Source organism: Sturnus vulgaris, chromosome 1, assembly GCF_052056855.1.
Source record: "Sturnus vulgaris isolate bStuVul1 chromosome 1, bStuVul1.hap1, whole genome shotgun sequence".
NCBI classification, from domain to species: domain Eukaryota; kingdom Metazoa; phylum Chordata; class Aves; order Passeriformes; family Sturnidae; genus Sturnus; species Sturnus vulgaris.
The window spans coordinates 10687259-10709275 of record NC_142243.1 but is presented as its reverse complement, the minus strand read 5'-3'; the positions used below and the strand labels follow the sequence as shown (position 1 = coordinate 10709275).

At 40.4% G+C, this 22017-nt stretch overlaps 1 protein-coding gene and 1 long non-coding RNA gene across 3 annotated transcripts in view; one reads left to right on the top strand and one right to left on the bottom strand.

Annotated features, from left to right (window-relative positions):
• ADARB2 (adenosine deaminase RNA specific B2 (inactive)) overlaps nt 1-22017 on the top strand; it is a 302737-nt gene that overhangs the window by 170398 nt on the left and 110322 nt on the right. The window lies entirely within an intron of this gene.
• On the bottom strand, nt 521-19357 carry LOC148225072 (uncharacterized). The gene is made up of 3 exons (XR_015798831.1): nt 19289-19357; nt 8060-8119; nt 521-595 (listed from the first exon to the last, which is right to left on the bottom strand). It is a non-coding gene; the product is annotated as an uncharacterized LOC148225072 (long non-coding RNA).

Here is a 22017-nt window from a genome sequence, read left to right as displayed (position 1 = left end):
TTTCACTGGATGTAAAACATACAGAAGGTCTCCTGCTAAAAGCTCTTCACGTCAGATTTCCTCCAAGTCTTTGCAGTTCTAAAGAAATGGGATTTGTAATAGAAAGACCTTCAGAGTAAAGAGTGAAGGAGAAAAGTGAAGTTTCTGAGTTCCTGGGGTTCCAGCTGCTCCACTGGGGTCCTCAGATTAGATAAGAATTTATTTCTGGTGTATGCCCCTGCTGAAAACCTGGGGAAACATAATCTTCCTATGTGAAGATCTCTCTTAAAGTAGTGGATAGAAGTCAGAGAGCTAAGGCAAAATACTCCTGCACATCTTATGGCCTTGTGCAGTTCTTCTCTATTAGCTCTCTGCTAAAACTTCTGCCTCAGACCCGTGATGCTTTTTCTGAGCACCTTCACTGCTGCTTGAACCAGCTTTAGTTTTGGAACCTCTGCCCATGGACATACCCAAAACCCAACTTGTGATGGTCCCAGGCAGCCTACTGTGCCAGCCCTGCTTGAGCAGGGCAGCTGGACTAGGCAGTCACTAGAGATCCCTGTCAACCTCATCCAATCTGTGGTGAGTCCTGCCACTACGAAGCTGATTTTCAAGCCTAGAACAAAAAGCAAGACATTCAGTTTTAATGTCAGGGTGGAAGAGGAAATAGTCAAAGCAGTTGGTTTGTTTTGAGTGTTACAAGAAATTAATTTTTATATGAATGCAAGGTGTATCATCATGCTGCTTCTCTCCACAGCAGTTACATGTTCATTGCAACCATTTTTTAGAACATAATCTCATTTAGTGCACGCCACACCTCTGTGTTTAAGCAGCCATCTGAAAAGCCTAAATTGTGTGAGAACACTTCATTATCAAATTATACTTTATGTGAAACCAGCTACATTATGGGCTGTTTAGTCCTCAAATTATTCAGCTCAAAATGTGCTTTGCAGTCATGAAAGGCTGTCTTAATTTTTAAGGATTCCCTCAGCATATCTATTCTGGTTTACAAGCCTGCTTGATTTATGTGTTTTTTTCCACAGCAAGCTAAATGTCTGGCACACCCAACTTCAGCAAGGTTTATCCCGCTAGAGACACGAAATGGATTTAAGAACACAAGACACACTGGCAGTATTCTCATGCTCTGTAATGTGTGTGTTGGCAGGAGTGAGGAACATCCTCTTCCATCACATCCAAATGCCAGTTCTGGGCCCAATACCTTCAGTGTTCAGCCACAGTGAGGGGACCTTCTTGCAAATAGGCATAGTCAGGATCATGATGCAGCCTTAGTTTTTTTTTAGCTATCACTCAATACCCTCCTGATTTTGGTTTAAATCTTTCATATGTAATTCAGTAATTAGCAGAGAGAAGGAATAAGGACAATTAGAGAGGACTCTGGATCACAACACAGTATTAATTTTAGGCAGAATTCATGGGGGACTCATGTTCAAAGCTTAGGAGCTCAACTTATGCACTCAGAGCATTTGAAGAGCTGGGAAACACATTATATTATTGCTCCCTTACAGATAAGGTGCTGGTTGTTCCTTTAATAGTACTGGAGGAACAAGGTATGGCTTGTTACTCAGATCAGCAGTTTCAAAGGATTATATGTCATTAAGTAGGAAAATATTTTCATTATTTTGAAATGGCTGGCATTAAGTGCAAGTTATGCTGGTATATTGCAGATCATTCAGACTAATTATAAGAATGCATGAATACTTAATTAACTGCAGGCAGTTAAATCCAGTATTTTTGGAAAGTATATGCCCATTGAATGGCCATAGGAATCTTTCCACTGTGTTTCATGGGCTTTCTTATATTTCCGAAAGTTCTTTATGTATATCACTCAACCATTAATAGAATCTGAAATTCACACCTTCAATCAGGTCTGCACTCTCATGCCAGAACAGCCCTTGGCTGATGAAAAATGGTTTAAATTAGCCACACAATCAGAATTTAATGCAATAAAGCATTTACAATAAGAAAGTACAACAATAAGACTGGAAAAGAAATGACATCCAACATTTTGATTCATTGGCAAGGAGATGAGGTAAAATAAACATAACAAATCATAAAATCACAGGACTGTCTTTCAAGAAGATGATCAGCATGAAGAACTATGGGAAAAAACATTCTCAGCCTTTATTGATTAACCCATATAACCACCAAGGTTCCTTTAGGAACTTTACTTTTCCCTGACAAACCAATCTATTTATGGTCCGGTTCCTGACATAAAAGATGTAGCATCCAAAGGTGATTGTTAAGATCACCCCATGTACACCAGCAATGCTTTTTCTGCCCCCCGCATCTCTCCTGTCCAGTCAAAGAAAACTCAGCCAGCTGTAGAAACAGACTGGGAATGTGCACACGGACAGTGGGGACAAACAAACTGTCGGTCACTCAAGTGATTTGGTTTCTTCTTGCAAACGCAAAATGTCTGAGGAGACATTGCACTGAAATTTCCACTTATAAAATGCACAAAAAAAGAAAATTTAAAAATACCCCACTGATGATCTTTGGAACAGCTGGTGGTTTCTACCAGTAATTCCCCAGTGGCTAGCAGTCGCAATTTGTGACTAGTCTTGTCTTCAGCCATCTCAGGGCAACCAAAATGTGACAGGATGACAGATAGTCCTTTCAATAGATACTGACAAACAAATTAGTGCAAAGATGCTTTTCATAGCATACCAGATGTGTTGAGTTCTATCATATGGAACAAGGAATGAAAAACTGTCTACATCCCATCTGTGCTTTTTCAGTAATCAGTGGTGCACTTGTTGTGGAGTATAAGGTACAGTAAACATTTGGACGGGGTTTTACGTGTGAAATAAATAGAAAACGCCAGGTCTTGGCCTCATCATCATTGTCTAAAGCTTTTCTATTAGCAAGAAAACCTTAAATGCCTGGGAGAGGGATGTTCAGGAGTTAGAGTATTGTCCTGATGATTAATTGAAAAATTATGCAAATTCCAAGAGAAAGGTTTATGCAAATGAGAATAGACTGCAAAAATGCACTTTGCTTCCGATTGCACACAGGGCTTCCAGCCTGTCATAATAAGCAATAGGTTAAAGAATTGCCGTTTGGATTTACATCATTTCCTCTCTTGGGGCTTATCTGTCCTCAGACTGTTAACCCAGATTTAATTCAAAGTGGCTGCAATTGCAGCTGCAAGAGCAGCGTTAAAATGGAAACAATGAAAAGTGAGTGCTCTTGGCGGGTGATTGAAAGGCCCAGGGCATGGCAGCACATGCATTTCTAGCTCACTGTAAATGAAACCAATATCTCTCAGGAAAAAGGCCCTTTGTGAGGGTTGTCCTTCCATTCAGAACAAAAAGCCTCTGGCCCAGAGTAGGAGCAGGGCGGCGGGGGAAGAAGTGCAGTAGCATGTGCCAAATATCTGTAATGAGAGAGCATAAATAAAAGGAGCAGGAGGTCTGGTCCAGATCCTCAGTGTAGGGCTGAGCTTTACCAGCTTTTAGCTCCTTTACCTTAGATTGAAAGGCTGTGTGTTTTCCCTAGAGTTTCCTACCAGAAAACAATTTCCTAACAGCTTACTACTTAGAGACCCACTTTTGACTCCCAGTATCATCATGCTGTGTCCTGACCAGCCCTGCTCAGGTCCCCTGGGCCTTGGATGGAGATGTGAGAGAATGCAGCCATCCTGGCCCACACCCCATCCCAGATGTGGGCCTGGCTTCAGGGTCCCCTCCCAGCACTGAAGGTTGCATTGCAGCCACCCCTGGTCCTGCCTCTCCTGTGCCATGGCCGGGCACCCCAGGAGGCAGCTGTGCCCAGGGGACATGCAGCCACGCTCTTTGTCATCCTCTCTGCAGAAGTCCAGCACACCAGAGCACTCTTCTCTCTCTGGTTATGTTGCCTGTGGCTGCTGATGCAGACTCACCCTTCTCTCTGCAGCCGTGCTCAGCTCTGCAGACACCCAAGCTCTCACCTCTCTCCTGTCATGAGGCTCAGTCTCCCTTTCATGTCACTGCCCTCCCTTCCTCCTTCTGCTCTGTTGCACAACCCCCTTATTATTGCATGAGAAATATTCTCTGAAAAATCCATTTTGCTTTCTCCTTCCTTTTTGGTTGGTTAGACAATTATTAATCCACCTCCTTTTCATAAAATAGCCACAGTCATAATAATAAAGTCAAAATATGATTTCCCCATAATATAGTATAATCTTTCCCTTTTCTTTATTCCTTGCAGATGGTACACCTCTTAGCATAAACAGCATGCTAGCATACTGATTCCAGATGCATAAAATACCTACAAATCTTCACATTTTCTCTCTCCCCCAAACGAGTGTGTGTATATATATTATCCTTGCCATTTAATTTTCCCAGCTTTTCATTTTGATTTCTCTTTTAGGGCAACACAGACTTGTCATAATCCATCTGGGATTTTATTCTTCATCATACAAAAATGTTGCTTGAAGGCCAGTTTTCACTTGGCATTAAGAGACTGAAGATCAGCCCAAATCAGAGTATTATAAACCTCTTATAACAAAATCCCTTCAGTTGTAAATGTGTTCTCTCAATAATTAGATAAATATACCAGACCACTTGTTACCAGACTAGCACAGGAACTAATTACATTATTTCCTGTGACTGCATTTGATGCACCAATTCACCAGCAAAGAAGAGGCTCCAGAATCTGTCTTCTTCTGAGGTTGTTGTAAATAACTCTAGTTCTAAAAAGGAGTTACAATAAATGCTCTCTTAGAATTAAAAGGCACTTAAACAAAGGAATCTAGGAGTGTGCTGTGAGGACTAAAGGATAAACTGGATGTATTTTGCATTGGTAGGTGAGGGGGTATAAAATTCTCATTTGATCATTTACAAAAAGCTTCTGACTTCATTGTGAAATGTTTTCTCTTGTGCTTAAATTTCATGCCACAGATTATTAAAAATTGACTTTGCAGTATTTATTTTACTTATCTATCCCAGCCAGGCTGTGCTTAACCATAGATTTTGTGAATTATTAAATTTTAAAAGCAATTTTATGTTGGATTTTACACTCCAGTTCTGTCTGGAGGGATGTACACCTCCAGTTCTATCCCTGAAGCTGAAGTGCTTTGATTCATCTTTAATCTGAACAGTCTTAAAAGTGCACGTTCCAAATTGTAAGACGTGGTGATAGTCTCCAGTGTAATGCTTAACTAACTGCTTGTTAGTTTTAACATTTAACACACCATGAAAAATAACTAGTTTCCATAGGTTATCTGAGCCATAACAATGCTCAGCATAATTCATTCAGTCAGATAACAAGAACTATTTTCAAACATAATGAGGAGCTAATAAAGGTCACTGTGCCCACAAACACATATATATCACCCCTAATTTAACAGTACCAATGCTGAACGGATACATTTCAAGTACAAATCTCTTTAGCTGAAACTGCTTGATGCTAGAAGAAGGAAGGCAACTGAATAAATCTTCAGGATTTGAATTAGAGCCAGGCCCAAGTGGCAAGACTTAAATTTAGGTGAGGAACCAGACTGGTACTAGAACCAGACTAGATTTTGACTAAGAAGACTGAATTACGCAGCAGTAAGGTCTAAAGTTTAAAATAAGGTCTGCATTTTCCTAAAGTTTGAAGTTGAGATCCATTTCTCGTGTTAAAGTTAAGGACAAAGATGAGGGGTTTGCATGTAATTAATTTATGTAAATCAATTTCCAGAAAAATATCAACAATTTTTCATAATATTGTCAGACATCTCCTGTAAACTGAGCCCCTGTATGAAGGTGGGAAATCTGAAATGCTAGTGTTGAGATTGAGAACTCAATCTTTTAAATTTTTGTTCTATCACTGCCTACAGGACAACAGCAGCAAATCTCTTCAATGCTGTGTTCATTGAATGCAAACACAAATTTGGGATTTACTTGGTTATTGTTAATATGTTGATATCAGTGACTTTGTGATGAATTTTGCTGCCAAGTGAGATGCATTGAGGTGTTTCCTAAGTCATACAGGTGCAGTAGCAGAAACAAGAGACAACTAATAGGTAACAAATGATGGCATAAAATAATTGCTAAATGGATCAGAAGCAAAACGACTAGAATATATTTCACGTACAAACCTCTGTCCTAGCTAGGTCCATAAAAACAAACTAAAATGCTAAAACCTGGAGGTGCTCCATGTTATAATGAATGCCAGATTTCAAGGTGAAATTGTTTTAATTATACAGAGCACTGGCAAGATTAGTCTATTCAGTGTTGGCCTCACCGGATTTTGTTTGTTTGTTTTCTGGTTGATTGCAAAATTGATGCAATTATTTACATGAGGATTTTTTATTTTAATGGTTTTTTGTGTGCCACAGAGCAAACAATAAATCCCCATCGTCCTCCTGAGCAGCCTGTCAGAACAGGGCAGCAGCAAGAAGTAGGGAATAATGGGAGCAAGCCTTCCTTTTCCTGGCTCTTAATTGTGTTGGGGGAAGCTATGATATTTTTTGCTCTTTCAGTAATACTGTAGAGCAGACCTGCAAAAAGAAAATCATCCTTGTGAGCCAGCAAATCCTATTCTTCTGATGGGCTTATAGGCAATGTCTGGGTAGTTGTGCATCATAAATCATAATGGGATTTCTTTCTAAACCTATATTCTGTGCTACTCCTTATAAAGCCACTATTCATCTAGATCCACCTCCCTCCAGATCTCTGTCCTTGATTTCTTTTCTACAAGCCTCACCATAATGGTTTTAAAAACCTGTGAATCTTCTGAGCCTCATATGAAGATTTTCTCTTGGCCATAGGGAACCCTGTTTCAATCACGAGTGTCTTAGCTGGATGCCAAGAACTCTGAGGTGTAGGTGGCTCCTGTATGTGTTTAGGTGCTTGGAGGCTCTGACTGACAAACTCAGTGCCTGTGTTTGGAAAATCACAGAGGTTCCTGTAAAAGTGTGTCTGTGTGTGTGCAAACTTGATGTATATGTACATTCTCTCATAGACAGCAGCCATAACAGAGATGCAAGGCTGTCCTCAAGAGCTGGGAATCACTGTTGTCATGTACTAGAACCTTTTTGGATGACATTGACTCTGATTTGAAGGTGGGAGGCAGTTTATGGATGAGATTTGCCAAACTGTAGAGGATTGCATGCATATCCATTCAAACTGAAGATATGCACAACATGGCTTTGAAAATTTCAGTGTCTTTTTACCAGCTTTTTCTGAGTCACACCTTGAAACCAGTTTACAGTATCTTTCCATTGACAATAGTGCACATTGAAAGGACAAATCCACACAAAGAGCTATAGATAGAAGCATTGAAATTAGAATGATACAGAAAAGCCTCTGTCAGCAGAGTACTCAAAATAACAGCAACGAATGACCTTCCTCTACAAAAATACATGCTATCTATTTTAGGTCAGATATCTTTATTTTATTTTAGTTTTGCCACATGTAATGGTGTTCCCACAAGGAGTCATGACAAGGTGTTTTGGGTTATGTCCATCTGAGTCAGATTTTGACATCTGCAAGAGGGTGGAAGCCTTTGCATGTGGCCCCAGCCTGGCCATTAAAAAATGCAAAATACTCTGATCCATAACATATGTTTCTAACCAGGTTGTCAGAAATAAACATGGCCCCAAGAGGTGCCTGGGACTTCACTGAGCTGATGAGGCTGTCACAAGTGACTCACGTTTGGGAACTCTGTTCTGTTGCACTCTGAAGGCTGTGGTGCCTTTGCCCACAGATGTTTCATTAGCAGTCAGATTTCCTCTGCAGTTCATTCCTTAAATCCGTGCTAACTAACCATAAAAACAACACACTTGTTCCTTAGGGGTGCCTGCAAATAAACGCAGTGTCACCTCTGCACTAACACACAAGGCTTTTATCAGCCTGGCACTGGCAGTTGTTACAAGCCAGAACAGAGTGGGGTTCATCCCATCTAACCTCAGCCATTACTGTGCTGAGCATCAAGCTGACCAGATGAAAGGCTCGGGGGCAGCCAAGAGATTGTGATTTAGTCTTGTGAGGCTCTCTGGGTTTATTCTCCAGGAAAGTATGTCCACTGCCATTCATCAGGAACAACAATCATCTCATTCTGCAGAGTAAAAACATGGGATATTGCTAAAACTTACCCAATGGATTCAAACTGAGTAGTTGTGCAGTCCAGACCTCCAGGTCTCTTCAGCAGCAGCCTGATATGCCAAGCAAAGATGCATATATGTTACAAGTTTTATTGTGCTTATTTTCAATGAAGAATTCTGCAAGCATCCGTTTGCATTTTTAATTAGTTTATTAAGAGATTTGGAAGTAAGTTTTACATTTTAAATATGTCTGTGTTAAAAAGAATCATGAAAATGTTCCTTTTCCAACTCATTTTGTGCATGTGCAAATCACTTCCATCACTGTTTTCATTTCTGTCAGGACACTAAGCATATCTGTTAAGAGACAAGAGATAGTGGTGCTTGTTATGTGACTGAAAAATAGCTTTTGGTAACCTTATTGAGTGACTGGAGACAGATTACAGCAGAGATTTGCAAAAGGAGTTCAGGGCACTTCAGGGATCAGTCATCTGCAAAACCAGTGGAAAACTGCTGTTTGCCTTAGGTGGCTGGTTACACAGCATGAGTAGTGAACGGTCAAAACAAATAGTTTGCATAGGCTAAAGTATGTTTGCAAAGTGCATTTGAGCAAATTCTACTGACAAGTATATTTGGAAAAATCAAAGTCTGATACAAACAGAAAAACTACTGAACAAATTAGATACAAATCGCTCTCTCAGCAGTAGACATGAGCTAGACAGATCTCGAGGGCTACACATATCAATGACACAGACCTCAATCTACTGCCTAAACCACCTGACAGTGTCAGGGCCATATGGAACATGACTTTATGATCTTCTTGTCCCTTTGGGGAGGGAAGATATGGATTTGTTTTTCTCCATTTCTTTTTGAATTGAAGACGTTCATTTCTTGCTGGTAAGTCATTTGTGGAAGTGGCAGAGGTCACATTGCACTCTGGAGTTTGTCACTCAGTGCCAAGGAAATGAATGATTGTGTTGTTTGTATTTAAATCACCAGCATTAGATAATTACCTTTGTCCTGATAACCATCTATAAGGTCTGGAAGCAGAATAGTGGAAATCGACCTTTTCCCATAAAACTCTTCACTGGAGATTTACTGTGTGGCTACTTCTGGAAACAAATTGTCACCTTTTCTTTCTCCCTCTCCCTATCGTGGTCACTTTTGTTAACAAATATGAAGCAAATCTATCTGTTGAAGCTCAGCCAAGGCCAAAGTGCTTCAATTTTCTTAGCACAAATGCTCCTGAACATTCTGAATTATCTTGGACAATCAAATGCCTTGGAAAAGTTAATATATATGGTTGTAATATATTGGCCTTTAGCCATAGCACTACAGATGTGACCTCCTAATATATCCCACTGTCCAGGATTCCACATTTGAACAATACTACAAAACTGAACAAATCAGAGCACAGCCTATTTCTAATAGTGAAGACTGAGGTTAGAAGTATTGTTTTCCTACACTGCCCTAACATTTATATATAGCAGCACAGCAAAGAGCCATCCATCCACCTGCAGGACATGAGGCCACAGACTGGCCCATCAGGGCTTCTCAGATGAGCCCCATGGCACCATGATCCCTTCCCTGCTCTGGCACTTGGGGACCATCCACTGCCACCCATCAGCCATGGGCTGTGCTCAGGACAGTGACAGTGGGGGTGGCTGTGTTCCTGTGCCTCTGGCTCTGCTGCAGGGTGCTCACAGGGAAGCTGTGTGGTGGCAGCTCACAGAGTCTCTGCTGTGGATCAGACCCAGCATATTTTAATCAAAAGGCTTGGAAGCCAAGCGAGGCCTCGTTGAGCATCATTGTTAAGTGTGTGTTTGATGCAAGGATTGGTATTTTGGGTGGATTAGTGCCTTCCAGTGGCAGTGGAGAAGATCAGGATTACTGGTAAATATCTGTTACTGTTTTTTCCTATACTGAAAACCCACTAGTAAAATTTAAAAGTTAAAACGTGTGTAGAACAGCATTAAAATATACCCAGAATTGGAAGTGCAGGTAGCCAGACTGGGCTAACAGTGTGCTGACTGTGTGGTCCCTGAGGGCACTGATGGGCTCCCCCACCCTGCCCACAGCCTTTCCAGGGCTGTTAGTCCAGACAAAGTCCTGCTCTGGATAAATGCAGTGACTGTGTCAGCTGGGTACAAGGTCTACCCTCACTGTCACCCACAGCTATCCCATTTTAAAACAATGTAATTCTTGCTCTCATTTCCCAACAGTTTGAAAGACAGGGCTTGGACATCAGCAAAAATTCCCAAACTGAAGGTGTCCCTCCCAGTAACCACAAGCAAGTTCCCCAAGCCCTGAAGTGGGATAGATTTTGGATGCATTATAATCGTCAGTGTTTATTACTGAATACTTTCTTGAAAACCACGTTAAGAAGGCTGTCACCTGTGTGTCCCTTTTTGAGACATCTGATGCTAGATGCTCTCCAAACCTAAGTAATTCTTTTGGGCTCTGATACAGGGTTACAGGATCCACTTTGGAGGCACAACTGTGTGCCTTTATATTTCTATGCCATCCAGCTGTAGGTATGACCCTCAGCCACCTTCTGACACCGTGTTTTGTCTACACTCTGATGCCATTATTTTCCCTTCTTCTATCACCTTGTGTCTGAGTTTTCACAGGAATAAAACCTAAAATACAGCCAAGGAGGACATTTCACAGATGTAAGTGTGAGAGAGCTGCAGATGACCAGATGTATGACATTGGTTTTATGTGACTAAATGTTTACTTCTAGATCTGAGCCAGGCACACATCCCTTTGCAATCAATGGAGTCTAAGGCATGAGTCACTTTATCCTAAAATTCAACTCATGATTATTAAAGTTTGCCACTAGTGGCAGAACAAATGGTATACACCACCAAGAGAGTAAGGTTTTGCTGACAGTGAGTACACCCACATCTGCAGTACTTTAAGTCCTGGTAGCTTTTTTTTTTTTTTTTTTTGGTGGTTTAGGAGAGGACTGTGGTCATGTTGCCCTGTCAGCACACCCCTGGTTTGCCAGGAGTTCATTAGCTATGGCAGATATTGCAGTCTTTTGAATCAGTGAAGTTCAAATAACTCCTGCTTTACCAGAAAAGAGGATTTTCTTTGTTGTTGCAGAAGGAGGAAAGATGGTTCATATGAGGGAATAAAAGAGACTGAATTCACATGACTAATGGAGTTAGATACATTTGAAAAGTGTGAGCTATACATTTTCTAGTAAAGAGCCCCTCTCCTCACCAGGATTTCCTGTGCCAGAGGGAAGAAAGTTACAGATTCCTTTGCATTTTAAAATGAAAGGGGAGCTGTTTTATAATCTCTTGCTGAGATCAAAGGAGAAGGGAGGTAAATGCATATGTACTTCTTTCTCAGGTGCTGCACCAGCTATTTAGTAGAACTAATGGAGCCTCCAGTGTAGAAGAGACAGAGATTAGCCTCTTCATCTCTACTAACTGTAAAGAGTCCAAAAGGATTAAAATTATTGAGTGAATTTCAGCTAGAAAGTAGGAAGGAGATTCTCTCTCCCCTCTTCATCTTTTAATCTTTGTTTCCAGAAATATCTCTGAACCAGGTTTTCAGCCTCCCACCCTTTCCTTTTGGTTTTTTTTTCCTTACTATTTCTTAGTAGAAACAGACTTGGAAATATCTAACACCCCTAAGAAGATTTGGCATAATTGAATTTTTGAGAAGTTTGAGAGACAACTGAAAAGGACTAATGAGCCTGACAAGTTTATGAGATCCGAACCTTAGCTGGTTTGAAACAGTGTTTCTCCACTGACCTCAGCTGGCATGACTCCATGTATGTTCATGGAGTTCAATAAAGCCACAGACAGTCACTCCAGCTGAGGATCTGACCCCTGAAATGATGGAGTCTTAGCCAAAGCAAACTGAACTTCTGTCATGAATTGGTCTTCAAGGGAAAATAATTGCTAATTCAATGACTCCCACTGTTTTATTGCAGCTGCTGGTCTGCACTGCAGAAAATCTTTACTTTTTAACTGGTGAATCAAGAGTTTCCCTAGCAGCTTCAATACATGGAAGATCAGAGGTGCAGAAGGACTGTGTACACAGTCCTTCAAATGTTATGTATTAGAAGACAAGCCCTACAGTCAGTTTATGAAGCAAAAGTGAGATGCTCAAGAGGAACCTTCCCAGCTAGATATTTTGTCTTGCTCTCCTATTAGCTCTATCAGTAAATTGTGGAAAAAAAAAATCTGAAATCTTGGTTTAGATGGCACTTTTGGACACATAGGGGATTCTCATAGTCAGGGTTAATTTTGTGTAGAAAGAGCCTGAAAGAGCTCATTGGGACCTGTTTTCAGTACACCAAAGCAGTAACCTTGGTATCTGTATTGATGCTACAGCACTATCCAGACAAATTAGTCCTCAGAATTGCAGAATTTGGAGCTGAAGAAAGTAAGCAACCTGCTCAGGAGGTTACAGCTCCTCTGTTCCTCTTGGCAGCCACTGAAGGGAGATGAGAAGGAAAGAAACACGATAAAAAGTAAATGGCACTTTCCTGCTAAGCTAATCAGTTCTGTTTGAGAACAGAGGGCCGTGCCAACTGCAAATCAATGCACTAAATCACTTTCATTCTTGTGTGAGTCCTGCTGCCATGGCAGCTGCTAACAAGGGAATAAAGAAAACTGTTACTGGGTATTTAGTAGACTTTTTAAGTGCTTGTGTAAAATAACATATTCAATTTAATGCAAAGTTATAAATGTAATTGGAGTTTATGGACATTATAGCAGGGAAGAGAAGAAACAGATTCCCCTTCTTTCTGCAGAAAGAGCTGGTTTATGTTCCCAGACTATGCTTAGCAAACTCAGTCTGCAGTGTTAAAGAGCAGCCTTCCTGTTGGATTTTAACACTTCATCATTTTGTTAAGGGGTAAACACTGAGATAATAATATGTATGATATTTCATGTGGTTTTTAATATGTTCAAGTTACAAAGCAGAACAAACACATACTTACCTTAGGAGGAAATGTAAGCTCTTTCAATATTGCCATAGCTATATTGACTACATCTTCACTGACTACTAAAGAAAGCATACAGTGCCTCCTCCAGATGTTGATATGCACAAAAGCATGTGTAGATTTAATCAGATAATCCCAGTTAAGAAAACAACAACTGCACCAGGGGTTTTATTTAATGGTGTAATATTATATTTTCTTTTTCCTTGTCTTTTCCAAATTATTCCCAAATAATGATTTTACTTGTCCCTAGATGTGACTGGGGCTATCCCTTCCTGTGTCAAGTTTCTGCAAGTTTTCAGTGGTGTTATTCATATAATGGTTTGGGATGGGAAGAGACCTTAAAGGTCACCTTGTTCCAAACTCCCTGCCATGGGCAGGAGCACCTTCTTTGCTAAATGGCTCTTGAGGAGGTTGCAGTTTTCCTAGAAAGCTCTGTTTCTGCAGCACTCTCAGAATTTTGAGCGTAAAATAGAGGATGCACATCCCTGAATTCATGGTTTGAATCACTCACTGTTGCCCATACAGAGCAGCCCAACTTTGTCATCATTTAAATCATCAATCGTAGCTATGCAGTGAAATAAATGCTTAATATAAAATACTCATGGGCAAGCAGTAGACTGCCTTCTCTTTAATTACATCAATCCTCAATCACCCCAAAGCAATGCCATCCTTGGAAGTACTAACTCTGACAGGTAGTACTTCTGGGAATGCCATAAAAATGCCAGCAAAGCAGCAGTGGCAGAGAAAATAAGCTGCCTCATCTTTGGAGAATTATTGAACTGTACTAACATTCAAGGGTACAATGTCAGCACAATGCAGAAAGAGTTAGATGCACAACCCCCATTATTATTGTTGATGGGAGTCAGGTGTCAAGTTCCCTTTGCATCACTCTGAAAACCTGGCCTTCTTTGTAAAGCCTTAGCAAACTTTTCCTTTGTCACCGCTCTTAATTGAGGAAAAGATTTGAAGCCATTTGTCCTAGGATTGAATGAAGACTGAAAAAGTAAGAAGAAAATACTAACAAAGTAGCAGTGATGAACCTGAGACTTTAAGATGGAAAGTTTAATAAATATTAAAGGCTCATGCCTTAACAGGTGGAACTGGAGGAGTTGCTTTTTTTGTCAAAGGCACTGTAATACCAGCAATACCCAGGACAGACCCAGGACAGCCCTTGACTCCTTCTAGCTGTCTCGGCTCCCAAGGGGTCAAAGGAGAATAATATACTATATGTATGTATATATATATATATTTATGTATATACCTAAATACTTCTCAGTTAGCAGACTTGACTTCTCCCAGTAGCATCTTGCCTGAGAAAGCCCTGCAAGTCTCAGCCCTCTTATATAACCCTAAATTGTAACAGTAATGCCTTTAACTTTCTGCCCGCAGACAGATTAGTTAACACCAGACTGCCTCATATTGCCAAGGATAAATCAGGGCAGGAATCAGGTTAAATATCAGGGCAGGAATCAGGCTAAATATGCATTAATATTATTATGGAAGTACAAGAGAGGGAGGTCATACTTGGCTGCTTACTGCAGATGAACAGAGAAGAGATTTTAAAAAGCCTTTCACTACTAATTGCCAACTGCAGCTTTCTGATGCAGGCCATTCGCTTCCTAATGTTTAAGCCAGTATTCAGTTTGGGAGGCAGGGGTTACAGCCCACAGAGGAGTGCTCACAGGCAGTGTCTGCACTCAGCTGGGGCTGTTCCACATCAGTCCCATAGTCAGTTTTGGAAAGCAGACGGACAGCTCTGTGTGCATCTGCGTTTGGTCAAGCAAGTGAAACCTTAAAAGAACTAAAAGAGCTGTTTGTGTTGAGGTGAAGCACATTGCTATGCCCATGTAGGGTAACCCACTTTACAGTGAAACTATCATTTTACAAAATACAAAATAAATACTTAGCTGTTCATCCATATTGGACCTACACAAATATCTTTACAGTTTCTCCATGTAGTAACTCACGGTGTTTGACGTTCTTTGAGTGCCTTAAGTGGGAGGTCTGTGAGCATAAGGAGTTTTGATCCCCCTTTCAGTAACATACCATTCAGTTTGTTACCCAAACCTATGGTATATCAAGGACTGAAAATATCAAGAAAACATGTCAATAGAAGAGCCTTCTTGCAGGAGTTGCATTTCTCAGGGAAGCAGGGCATCCCCCTCTGCTCCTTTTAATCCAGACACAGGCAGTGGCAACACCCACCAGAACACAGGTCAGGATTTCCCAGACAGGTAGCATAGAAATCATGTTTCCTAACTTTGGACATCTACAAGTTAGTCTTTTAGCCTAAATCAATAGTCCAGGTCCCAGGTAAAATCAATAGGCACCTGCTGGGAGGGCTTTATTGCATTTATCTCAGTAGGCATTTATTTGTCCATGCCAATGACATCAGTCCCTCCTAGGGTTGCTGAGCCTTTCTTACAGCAAATAATGGCTGAACTAGGAGACAGAGTTTGGAAAACTAAAACTTGATGTTAACAGCTCAGCCCCACCTTACAATTTATCTACCTGAGTGGACTGCTGGTTTCAGAAGATGGCAAAACCCTTCAAAATCAGATAGTGCAGCACAAAGGTTTGTATTGTCCTCCTGCATCCACAGTGCTGAGCCTTAGTCTGTGCTACTGCCTGCAGAGGCAGCTGCTCTGCTCCCCTGCCCTCAGCACCACTGGCTCCAGGCTTCCTTTTAAATACCTTTACTAACTGTGGCACTCTTACTTTGGGTTAGACCACTCACATTTCGCACAATCATAATTTAGTTGACAGGTTTAAATTAGTGATAAGCAAACCTTTCTTAAACCAAATTAAGAATTTTCCTATAGTTTTCTGTTCCAGCTTAGCAAAGTCTTCTTAAGTAGTGCAGATTTGCAGGTAGACATTGATGAGAAAAGGACTCATTCACGCTGGTACTGGCCAAACTAGTTACTCATATGACTGAAGACTTTTCTCTTTGATAATACTGTTTGATAATACTGTTTGGCATACAATAAAGTAGTCATAGTTAATCACACTGATTTATTGTCTGCTTAATAAATCCACTGGCTATTTTTGTGGTCCTCTTGCATCTCTATTCAGCACACGTAGGGAAATGGTGGGTTTCATGCTATTATTTTCTCAGTGCTTCTCCTATTTTCTAAAGTGATGACATCTCAAAAAATAGGGATAAAAAAAAAAGAGGAAATAAAAGCCCGTCACAGTTTATAGAATGCAAAATAAAAATATTTCCAAAATGAATGTTCAAAAAGCATAAGAAGCTTGCTAAGATGTGGATTTTAAACTGCCATCTCCAAGCCACAGCCAGATCACTTAGAAATACATAATATAGTACACTCCACAGGCAGACAGATGCACATAAACTGATAATAACTCAAGAGTTTTTATCTCTATGTGTCCTCAAGCAAGGCATCAGGAGAAAGAAACACTCTTGCAAGAAAATTAAATTGTTTTAGATCTAATTTTACTAGGCTGAACTAGATTTCAAATTGATTTCCAAGGAATCTAGCAGACACGTTGCCTTTATTATTAAAAATCCATCAACCACCTTGTGTTTTTACTTACTTTGCTCTTTACTGGAAGTAATAAGAAACTGATATTTCACAAGACAACATGTTTCATTCTATAGAGGTCTTTCATGCTAAAGGAGCTTGGAGTGGGCTGGTACAGAACACCAAATCACAGCCCCTGAGATTTGTCTGTGCAAGTGCCTATTTGAATTCATGTGATAAATCTGCAGCTAGACCCTCCTGTCTCCATTCCAGAAAAGCAGGAGAGCTGCAGGCCATGCCACTGTAGAAAGAAATTATGATGTGATCAATTAAACATATCGCCATGTACCTGAGACGATATTGAATGAATCCATACAAATCACCTGCACAGGGTTTTTGGTGGTCCTTTCTGCTTCCTAAGTGATAAGCCAGAAGTTACTCTGGCCTCAGAGTAAATGAGTGCAGCCATGTGGAGGCACTGGTGGGATGCAGGGCTGCAGAGGGGCCAGAGCACAGGGCCTGGACCTGCCACTCCTGTTAGGTGTTGGATTGGCCCTGGTAAAACATTTCACACAGCTTCCCCAACAGCTTTCCAAGGGTAGCAGTTCTGGATCAGCAAACAGCTGGGACAGGATGGACAGAGGATTAGTCCAGGTGCCAGGCCCCTGAGCTAACTGATGTTTCACATTCAGTGTTCTCTGCAGTATCATAATGCCATAAACTGTTATTGCTGCTTAATATAATTGTATTTCAGAGCTCTCATCTTGGACACAGATCCCATTTTGCTAAACACTGAACAAGAATAGAGCAAAAAGACATTCTCTGCTCCAAAAACTATATAAAAAATTATGCAGGCAGTATATGGTAGATCTATTTACAGAAGATCCCTGCACTTGGCAGGCCATGTTCAACTTGCAGGTAAGACACGAGCAGGTGCTTCTGCACCATACCAAACAGCTTGTTGCCCTGTTTCAGAGGACGATTTCATGGCTCCAGGTTCACACCTCTGACTTCTAACTCAAGGCACAACCTGCTTTGAGCAGCTGAAAACCTTCACCTGAAATGCTGACTACCAAAATGTTCACTGGTTTTGTCTTCCCTTCAGTTATCAGACTAAAAACAATGTGCTCTGATATTTTACATCTTTGTTTCAAGTCCTTGCTGAAACAGAGAACCAAAACAGTAATGCTGAATACACTTTTTTCTTTTAAAAACCTAAATTACTTAATCCGAATAGTCCCTTTTGTCCCTGTTTTTAACCAAATTGTTCCTTACTCAAAATTATAATATTCAACCAGAAGGTTTTTCTCTCTGCATATTTCTCTGCTACCTCCAAGGAAAGATTTCCTTAAGTTCCCACATAGACCAGGGTGGGATATCACAGCAAATGGTCTGGATTGAAAACCAATTATAAAAAGCAGACCTTTAGTAACTGTCTGACTCAAAGGCCATGCTCTCAGGGGTGCCAAGCATCACAGCTACAGACAGGAACAGTCCTACATACTTTAAACCTTTCATATTCTCCAGTTCAAAGGCACTTTTTTCCCCTTGGACTGCTCACCCAGGTATGCTGTTCCAGTTACATTGACTGCTGGCTCTCAGGAGTCCATGATGTCAGCAGAGCTCCAATTCAAGACCTCACAGAGTAGGACTGAGAGAAGAAAGCACAAACCAAGCAGGAATGGGCATGTGCCAATAGCCCCTTGCAAATATATGCAGGCTTGAACTCATCCCATGCAAGGCACCAAACTGGAGCCCCTGCAGCTGCTCTGCCTACAGAAACATCAGCCCTCTGAAGGGGTTTAGGGCAGCCACCCTTCCAACTTAAACACAGCTGGAGGGGATGGACAGAGACCCTCCCAGCCCCAGGGGAGCTGTGGTGGTAATTCGTAGAGAGGCCAGCACAGTTTTGTCAATGTGGGTGTAAAAGCATCACACAGAGCCTGCCTACTTGCCTGTGAAGCAAAAAGCACTTGGGCGATGCTGCTAAGCCCTGCACTCTCAGAAACTTTTGATTCAACAGCTGGTTCTCAAATTCAGCTTTAAGGGCTGATTCTGATACCATGCAAGTAAATTCCTATCTAGAAACTGGCTGCTTAAATTAAGTAATGCAGCATAGTGGCTGTACAAGCCATAATTTAGAAGGCTGTGAGCCATCCCAGTAAGTGGTATGGTTTAAAGACATTGTTATTTTCCCCACAAATCTGCCATGTTTTCCTCTTGCATTAAGAATCTCTTCATTTTGTCAGTCAGTGTCAGCCCAGCCTGAACTGACTAAGATATGGGAAGGAAGATGAAGAATCGTCTCCTGATGTGCAGGCTCTCTTTTCCCTGTATCCCCCCTCCCTTTCAAAATAAATCAGGCTAAACACAACTGTAAAAATGTAACTATTCAAGTAGCTGCAAATACTGCTTTAGAGAAAGAAAAAACAAGGTTTGTTTTCAAGAGGTTTTGTAGCCGAGTTTACACTAGTACCTCATATTTGTCCCTTCCTGAGTCATTTCATACTCCCCACAAACCAAATTAATTACTTAGGACTAGTTTATAATATCCACATGGTGTTTTTAAAAAGAATACTATTGAAGAAACCTCTAACAAGTGAAGTAGCTTATGGTAATAAATTTGAATATGAGAATGAACATAACTCAGTAAAACTTTGTTAACGCTGATCTGGCAAAGCACTTGTATCCATCCATCTACTGGTAACCTTCTTGTGTTTGAAAGTTGCATTTTTGAAAAACAATTATTAATAGTGCTCATTAGCTGCCAAGCAAAAGAGCATGCCACAAACTTCTGCTCAGAGAAAGCAAATATCAGCAAATATTACTCACTTTTCCAAGTTTGAGCTAGAACCTGCTGCAAGATCTCATGGTCAGGGCAAATTTTTCTGCTGGAGTCTGTAGAGATGGGAGAGTACAAAGGATGGACCCTTTCTATAAAGGAAGTACAACCCCCTGCAGATTCCAACTGTCTCCTTACAGCCCTTCAGCACCTCCCCACCAGACAAGCTATTCTAGCACTGCACTATCCCTACTCTTAGGAAGGGTTTTTTAATGTCTAAAGTGAATTTTCCTTGGTGCAATTTAAGTCCATTACTTCTAGTTGTGTTAATGCACATGGAACACCATTTGCTCCTTTCTTCCATGCAGCAGCTTTTTATGTGCTTGCAGGCTGCTGTTATGACCCCACTCAGTCTGCTCTTCTCAAAGCTAAACAATTTGTCCAACATGTATAAGGGCTGATTTTTAAAAGTGTTGAGCTCCTGCTGTTCCTGTTGCTTTTATTCTGGTGATTGAGAGTGAAAGAACTTCCACAGAGTTGATGATCAAGCAGTATTGTCTGGTGCCCTTCAAATACGGATAGGTATGAAGGGCACAAATGTGTTTATAGCTGTATATGTGCATTCTTGTCTTCACAATAAAAGTATATTTACAGGACCTGTGACCAGCCTTCTGACTGCATCCCCAGGGCAAGAGCAACTTCACAAAAAAGCAGGTTTTAGTGAAAACTTGCCTGCCTTATGTGCCAGTCTTTGCTGAATCATTTGTACCAAAGCATTTTCTGTATTTCATGAAACACATACCTTGTTCTCTGGTTTTATTTAAATTATTTTTATGGTTACTGTAAAAACACTGTTCATGATTCTGTGTTAACTGTTTGCTGTTCCGGAAAATATGTCCTTGGGAGACTGAATTGAAATCCTTTCCATCCCAAAACAGAAGAGTGAGGTTTCCTTCCTCTGGTAGGCTTCTCTTCAGAAGAAATTATTTTTGTGCTTAGAGTACTGGAGCAGATTTCCACTTGCAAGTCTGTTTTTATAGTGAATGCACTACAAAATATGATGCTATCATCTTGCAATAGTGTTCCAGGGCAGCTAGAGATAAATTCCACTATACCTGCTCTTTGTCTTTCAATTTCCATTGTAAAAAAAGCTTTCTTTGTGTCTGTGTAGGCCCTTATGAAATCTCTTCTTCATGGCATCAGAGGCTTTGAGTACAACGTAATGCCAGCAATAATACCTTCATGTATTTATAAGTGTTGAGTTATATATTCTGCATTTCTGCAGAAAAGAGTTTTTGAAAATTTTATTTTTACCACTTAAACTCTCTCTCCTAACCTTGAAAAATAAACCTTGAAAAATAACTTTCTCAGACGAATACAGAGGACATTTACCATTATAAAGTAAATGTAGCTACTCTAATTTTGGGCTACTTGTCATTGCTTCTTTTTGGGAAAAAAAAAAAAAAAAAGGAAAAAAGAGCAAAATCATGGAAGAAAAAGAGAGTGAGAGAAGGATGCTTTAGTGGTATTTCTCTCTATGATTTTTTCCATCTTGTCCTTCATTCTTATTCATAAGATTTCATCAAACTGCTGGAAACAAGGCTAAGTATGATGACCATTAACCTACACAGGGACCATAAAGCGTGAATACACCAGTCTACTAATCTTGACAATTAACATTGAATTTCACCGTTTGTAATAAAGCTGAAATGCCTCCTGATCTGTACAGCAACAGGCAATAATCTGCAAAAGATGGAAGTGCACAATAATAGCAATAATTTAAAACCTAACCTATTTCCCTGTAAACACCTTCATTTAATTATTCTGTCATTTATCTTTTCCTTCTTCACTGGGTCAATAATTCATCTGTGCAGTGTGTATACTACAGCTTTTCTCTTTTTACAGAGCTTACTCAAAACGCTGCCCTCCTCCCAGACTCACACTAAATTTTCCTTAGCTTAGCCAGTGGATTGACATATTGAATTATAAACTTTATCATTGGTATTGATAGAAGCATATCCTGTTATTAGAATCTGCCTCTGTTTGGTTGACACAAACCCATCCATTGCTTCTCTAAGCATGCAGCAAATTTTACATCCTGTTCCTCTATCACACAAAGCGAAGTCACCAGCAAGGGCTTTGGGAACAGGTGGCAAAGAGTACCAACAAAAGCTTAAGATGGTTAAAGGGTCCCTTAAGACAAAATAAAAATGAAATTTTAAATCCACATTGCAAATTTCACCTATTACACAAAATTAAATCATAAATTACCCCTTTACCTAACAATAGTATTAAAAAACTAAATAAAATTAATAAATAAAATAAAACTAAATAAAATAAAACTAAATGGACTTGCATTTTGGTTGGCAGCAGGAGTAAGCATTAGCCACTGCAGAAAGCACTTCCATATTGCTTGGTTAATGGGTTAACTCTCTATGAGAATAATTTCTCAGCAAAGAAGATTTAGGTGTGTGTGTGACATCAATGTCTTGAGGGTTAATCCTGAAGCTCTGACAGCTGTCAGCAGTCAGACACAGGTGGAGTACACACACTTTAGGATCTCAGTACCAAGACACAACAGTCACTGCTGGTACTACAGCCAAGGGCTGCCCTGATCTTATATCTATCATCTGAAGAATTTCCCTTACCAAATGCAGCCTTTGGATTAGGTCCCAAAAGCCTACGCTCCTTTCACTTCAATCAAAGAAACCAGTTGAGAAAGTCAGGAGTGAATACCAGCCTTTATCATGATCACAACCCAACAGTCTCACACACAGTG